Source organism: Festucalex cinctus, chromosome 4, assembly GCF_051991245.1.
Source record: "Festucalex cinctus isolate MCC-2025b chromosome 4, RoL_Fcin_1.0, whole genome shotgun sequence".
Classification (NCBI taxonomy): Eukaryota; Metazoa; Chordata; class Actinopteri; order Syngnathiformes; family Syngnathidae; genus Festucalex; species Festucalex cinctus.
Window position 1 is genome coordinate 21,864,452 of NC_135414.1, and position 6,557 is coordinate 21,871,008.

Genomic DNA, 6,557 nt, shown 5'->3' on the forward strand with positions numbered 1-6,557 from the left:
TATTGGGTTAGTCCACTAGAAAAAAAAAAGTTACCGTATGTTTTTCACCTAGTGTTTCTGCAGATGTCTTACAACTTACTTGGATGTATTATTAGCTTGTTGTTTTCCTTAACCATACTTCCCCATATGTATGAAAATCTTAGGACAGAAAATATGTTTAATATTCAAACATTTATTAGAAATCAAAACACAGTACTTTGTAACTGAATTCTGGGGAGAATGGAGGCAAAGAAAATAACACCCGTTTGGTTTCTGCCTCAAATAATGTTTGTTTTTATTGTATTATTCTTTTTCTTGACAAAGGAATGAAATAAACATGAAATGAACTGTAGGAACATCAGTGTATAAAGCGGTAACCATTTCACTTTGACTGTACGTCAGTCCATAAAAAGACACACTAAATTTGACTTGCGTTCGCAGTTGCGTCCAAGGCACTAGCATTGCTTGGGATGCCACCGTTACGCTAATGAGCAAAACGCAGCCAATGCTTGACAGTAACACCAAAGTCCTGCTGAGTCAGTGTACGGTCAAGCTGTCGAGCAGCAACTGAAAGACAAGATTACAAAAGAGAAGAGAGTTAGTATCCAATACAATTTATTGTTTTAGAAAAAAAGCTGTTCTGTTGTTACAGTAACTATCAGTAAGTATTAAGTACCACTTTTTGTTGAATTTGACAATGTTGGTAAATACATGCGATGTCAATATAAAAACCACTGTAGATTTATTTTAGTTAATTAGGACAATTACAGAATGTTGAATGTGCAATGTAACTAGCTACTAGCATGAAAGTGTGTCGTGTATAGTTAGGTACATTGTTTATTTTATTTTCTATTTTTACGACGACTTAAAGAGGGTAATGGTCAGAGGCCATTGTTCAAATTAATAGCACAAAAGGAAAATGAAGTCTGGTTATTTGGAACGTCGTTAACTCGCTGTCTAGCTGGTGAAATTTAGAAGCTTCGGAGCGAGGACAGCATAAAGATGAAAAGGTAAGGGGAGTAGCGGTGAAGAAAAAAAAAAATACTGATTTTTACTGAGCTAAAAAAAATAATGTTGACATAATTTATTAGAAATGATTGACTTGTTTTGATAGCCACTGCTGTTGCAGGCAAACCTTGTGTTCCAATAAAATATTTTGCAAATATATCGAGTTGCGTATGCCTAAGCCAGGTCATGCTGCACCTCCACAAATAATGGTGCGACTAAATCCTGTGCTGTGCGAGCAACCAAAAATGTTACTCGCACCAGTGCTAGTAGTGGAAAAGTTAGTGTAGAGCCCTGGCCTGATGGAGTCCATCTTGACTGCAATATATTAATGAAAAGACAAAGATACATATACTAATTGCTGTTTTTGTGAAGTATCAATGATGGGGTTGTTTTTTTTTCATTGATTTCGGAATTGACCATTCTCTAATTAATAGATAAATAATGTCTATGTGGAGCCGCACTTTTAAAATGTGTCTTTTCTTAGTGTTTTTTTTTAAAAGCTTTTTCTGGGAATTTTCAGTCATTCAAAAATATTTTTGGACAATTCAAAACAATTTTTCAGTTAGACAAAAATGTTTTCGGAGAGTCAAACCCTTATTACGAGGTTTCGGGTATTGGAAGGATTCTGACTCCATACCCCAGGTGGAGTGATTTTACACAACAAAAGAAAGCAGCTCAGAACATTCTGCTCAAAAACAACTCTGTGTTGTAATAAGTAGTTTACATAGGCGATAACTCACCAAACATACAGTCTTGCATCACTGTCTCCTTGAATGCCTTCTTGCCAATGCAACACTTGTCTTGCTTCCCTGCCCAGTTGTATTCATTTAACAGCCCAGGGCATTTGTCATCACAGTTGCCATCATCCGTCTGATTAGGTTGTCCGAATTGGTGCCTTCAACGACAGCCAGGTGATTAATCTATGAGAGACGACATTATTATTATTATTAATTTAATTTTTGCACTCAACTTTTGTTGATAGAATTCTCCCGATGCCTGAAGATTTTACTTTGAAGTAAATTACATAACCTTTACTAAATTTTGCAATATTCATATACATCACCCCCTCTCCACCCCCCAGATGACTAATTAAATAACTAAATGACTAAAACTGAAAATAAAAATAATACATTTGTATTTCATTTTTGAATTGTATATTTTTCATCCGTTTTTACTTTCACTTTTAGTAATTTACTTATTTATTTAGTCATTTATTTATTTAGGCATTTATTTATTTTGAATTTTGGCAGTTTTGGTCCTCCATAATTATGCCTTACAAATTTGAAAAAAAAAAAAAAAAAAAAAAAAAAAAAAAAAAAAAAGTGTGCTAAGATTTATGGTGATTTGGTTCTACAACAGTGACCTTTGAAAAACTTACCAACTACGAATACAGTATTTCCCTTTCTTCCGGTTGGTCCCCAAGCACCGCAAAAAGGGTTGCCTGAAACAAACAGAAGACCCTGTTCAACATTTTTTTTTCACAATGTGATTGTGTTCTTTCATAATCATAGTAGTTATTATTACTCACAAGTTAAATTAACAATGGGTCTAGGTACCTGTTGTAGAGCTGTAATTGTGTTTGTAGTCTTGAAAAAGTGAGTTGTGCACCTAAACAATATCAACAACACAGCATGTAAGTTTCAAACTTACTGTACAAGTCAGCAATGTGTTACCGCAATAATATCATCACAATCATGTAGTACAGTGCGCAGAATCATTTACCTGTCTTGCGCTACTCCTCAGAATGGATTTTGTGGACAGAACATTTTGAAGAAACACTCAGAGCCTGAAACCTGAGCACAACCGATATTCTATTAATTATTATGTTATCTTATATTATGAATTCTGAAAACATACCAACATTACCTTAAAAAAATTTGCACTTTGCCCTCTTCCTCCTTATAGGTAAGACAGACCTCTGCATGTTCTCCTTCCCCATTAAACCTGTGCCAAGTTATATTCTCTGTCACTAATTTCAACATTTGGATGTGGTGAAAGGTAGTTCACCTAAGCTTTCTTCAGATTCTTAGAAATGAATATTTTGAGTGTTTGTTCACTTGTTTACTTACCAAAGAGGTTCACCAAGCTCTGGCCAAGGTACAACATGCCGTCTTAGTTTGAATAAGTAGTAAATTACTAATTAGCCATCTGGTTTCGAAGACGCTGGCACCACCTGTACGCCATGTGACTCGTCAAAACAGCACAAGTTACCTGTACATCAACAGACAACAAATGATATTAAAAGCAACAAAGTACAACATTTACACCTTTGTTTTATTACAGTGTGAAAAAAATGTGTTCATTATAGGCTCAATAATTAGTAATTACTAAAAAATACTTTTACTTCCCTCAACAAATAAATATCCTGAAGCATGATTCGACTAGATTTCGTGATGAATTAAGTTATATACAGAAGTTAAACAAATTACAGATAAACCTTACATTACTATACAAGTGGACTTAATTTACTTTAAAAACTAAACCTAAAAGAAAACGCTATTCAATGTTCTATCTTCAACTGTTAAACCAGCCTGTTAAAAACGACTGAAAAAAAGATACATTCTTCATGTAAACACTCCTGTAGCCTTCAGTGCCGTTCGTTAGCTTACTAGCATATCAGCAACATAGCACACAGATAGGCTTGTAGTAACTCTCATTGTTAAGAGGCCGTCGGAATTAGCAACTTAGCTTCAACGTTTAGGATCATTCGAAACAATTTCTTCACTAAAACCACCTCTAAAGACCAATATGCTTAGCGACCCAACTGACAATGGACATGGTGATACATATTTGTTTTATTTAATGTAACTTTTACCGACCTGAAACACAGAACGTCGACGTTTGGATTCCCGCTCTTAGCACGGCTGTCGGCAATTTGAAATTCTTCTTCTTCTACGCTGTGTATGACTGTGTGTGTCAGTCTGGTTAGTAGCATGTCCCGCCATCTAGTGGCGTACTGTGGAACAGCGATCCAATAACGTTAGAAAGTACAGTAGATATTTAAATCAACTCGATGAAATTAAAATTGTATGAGATATATAATAGATTTTTAAAACATAACCTGGGAAATGTGTGTAACGCATAAGTCATTCCTCTTTTGTATTTTTTTAATATAATATTATGCACACAATGTACATATCACACAGCACTATAAAAAATACATAATTCAAGCTCTGCATATTTTACAATACAAGCTGAATATTATCCCAGAACAATGTAATATTTGGTGCTAGTGATAATTTGGTACCTTTTTATATGATTATACTCGCAGAGTTGCGTCTCAATAAAATAGCTTCATTACAATATTGCCCCCTAAAAGCTTTACCTCTGAATCAGATTTCCACTAAATGTAAATAATTATCTCTTTCATATGAATATTCATAGTTGTTTTTATTTTAGAATTGTTAGACTTAAAGTTTATGCGTTGCAGGTTGAAACAAAACTGGTCAGATAAAATGAGATTTTCTCTGATCAGCCAGTGAGTGCACCTAACTAAATATTATGGCATTGAAACTATTAACGGGAAAATTTAGATAACCACACACGCACGCACGCACACACCAATGTCTGTGAAGTCAATTCAGTAGTTGTGTCAATATGAAGTCATAAAATATCAAATGTAAAACATAGGAAAATTAAATACTTACCCTTGAATCGCTACAAAGAAATGGTGAACGCACGTTCGAAGAACTTCTCTCTGGAAGCTTCATGAAAGTTCGTTCACAGAATTCACACACAAACTTTGATTGTTTGACCAGAAACATATTGAAATGTCTGTGTGATGATGTATTAAAATTCTTCTTAACATCTGTTATGCAAATAAGTATGTGTAAAAAAAATGTGTGTAGAAAAAATAAATAAATCTGAAACTGCATTTAAGAGTGGGACAAGACTGGCTATACATATGTGGCCCAGAGTTGTAAATTGATAGCTGGGCCAGATGCGTCACACAGCAACTGGCCCACATCCTGTTTGCCAGAGTCAAGCCAGTGCCACCTTTGCTGCTCCTGGGCCATGTTCGGCCCACATGCCTTATGCCAGTGTCGACTGAATGCCACCTGTGCCGGACTTATGCCGGATGTGGGCACATATTTTTGATGACTGGGCTGAAATGCACAAACTAGAAACTCTAACGTGTACAGTTTATTTGGTGGAAATGCCAGGTGTTTCGAGTACATTCAAATAATTTACAAGTTTTGCAAATACAGTGTTCCCTCGTTTTCCGCTGGGGTTAGGTACCAAAAAATACCCGCAATAAATGAAATCCGCAAAGTAGTTAGCTTTATGTTTTATATTTATTATAAATGTTTAAAGACTCTAACACCCCCCACCCACCAACCTGTCCCCAAAATACTTCCCCTCCCCCTCTCCTAGTCAATTTCTCAGCTGAAGGGAAAAAAAAACGAGAAGGGCAAACATAGATTCAACGTTAATTAAACATTGACCTTTCAAACGTTTTAATTCAACCAAAATACAACGTTGATTCAATGTTATCTTTTAAACACAAACTTCAATGTTAACATAATGCTGTTGAATCAATGTTGATTGACCAATCAATCTTCAACCGTAACCAAAAATCATCCATTTTAACCCTAATTCAACGTTGAATAAACATCTTTTGCTATCTGGGGTGTTCCAGCTACTGAGCTACTTAAATGAAAACTGAGCTACTAACTGAGCTACTTAAATGAAAATTGTGAGGGTGGAGCTCGTGCTGAGCTAGTGACGTGTAAAACCGAAAAAGGTGGGTTAGTGACGTGTAAAACCGACCTGCTGAAACTGCCCATTTGAGAGTGCTGTTTGAGCTAATTTGATACAAACGCCCATAGGAAAGGGAAACATGGGTCGTTTATCTCTCAGCTTTGGGGACTTAGTCAGGCTATGGTAAGGTATATTTAAAAAAAAATATATTTATATAAAAAAAAAAAGAAAAAAAAGTGAACATATGAGGGGACCTTTAAAGGTTACATTTATTAAGTGTAACATCTGTTTAGAATGGTGAAAACTCTCAAGATAAAGTCAACATCTACTTTGCGAAAATTCATTTACCACAGGAAATTATGGACCATATTATCTGCAAAAAGTCATGGAACACTGTAATGATTCATATTGTGCATTGTCTTTGTTTCCATGCTCCAGTGGAAGAGAATCCCGAACACGTTACATGGCACAAACATAAAATGAATTGGCCAACAAACTGCAATCGAAGATCTCCGCCAAAGTAAAATAATCCTTAAAATGACGGGCTATTACACTTTTGATTCAATCCAGTCCTGAATGTGATGGTGATGAAGCTTATAACCTTTTTATCGGAACTCCATCTACTGGGTCACTGCCGCTCTTGGTCCCAATTCTATTGAACTGTTACCTTCACTGTACTCTGTACCAAGTAAAGGCCTCAAGCTTCGGTCTCAACCACATGCTTCCGCTTAGTCTTTGTCTTTTCTCCTAGTGTGTCTGGATTGCAGCCCAGTTGGCAAAGTGTCGCTTGAACAAAGGCGGAGTTGGCGCACCCAAGTTGACTTTTTAGTTCAGAGCCGCGACGGAAACACGATAAGAGACGTAAAAAC

The 6,557-nt window shown here is 35.9% G+C and overlaps 1 long non-coding RNA gene across 2 annotated transcripts; it reads right to left on the reverse strand.

The window, feature by feature from the left end:
* Positions 1–244: 244 nt before the first annotated feature.
* LOC144017800 (uncharacterized) lies at positions 245–4,579 on the reverse strand. Of its 2 annotated transcripts, none has more exons than XR_013283254.1 (8): positions 3,807–4,579; positions 3,057–3,198; positions 2,854–2,931; positions 2,710–2,780; positions 2,544–2,595; positions 2,366–2,428; positions 1,728–1,907; positions 245–546 (listed from the first exon to the last, which is right to left on the reverse strand). It is a non-coding gene; the product is annotated as an uncharacterized LOC144017800 (long non-coding RNA). The 2 variants fall into 2 exon arrangements; XR_013283255.1 differs by having other exon boundaries at positions 3,597–4,579.
* Positions 4,580–6,557: the final 1,978 nt, after the last annotated feature.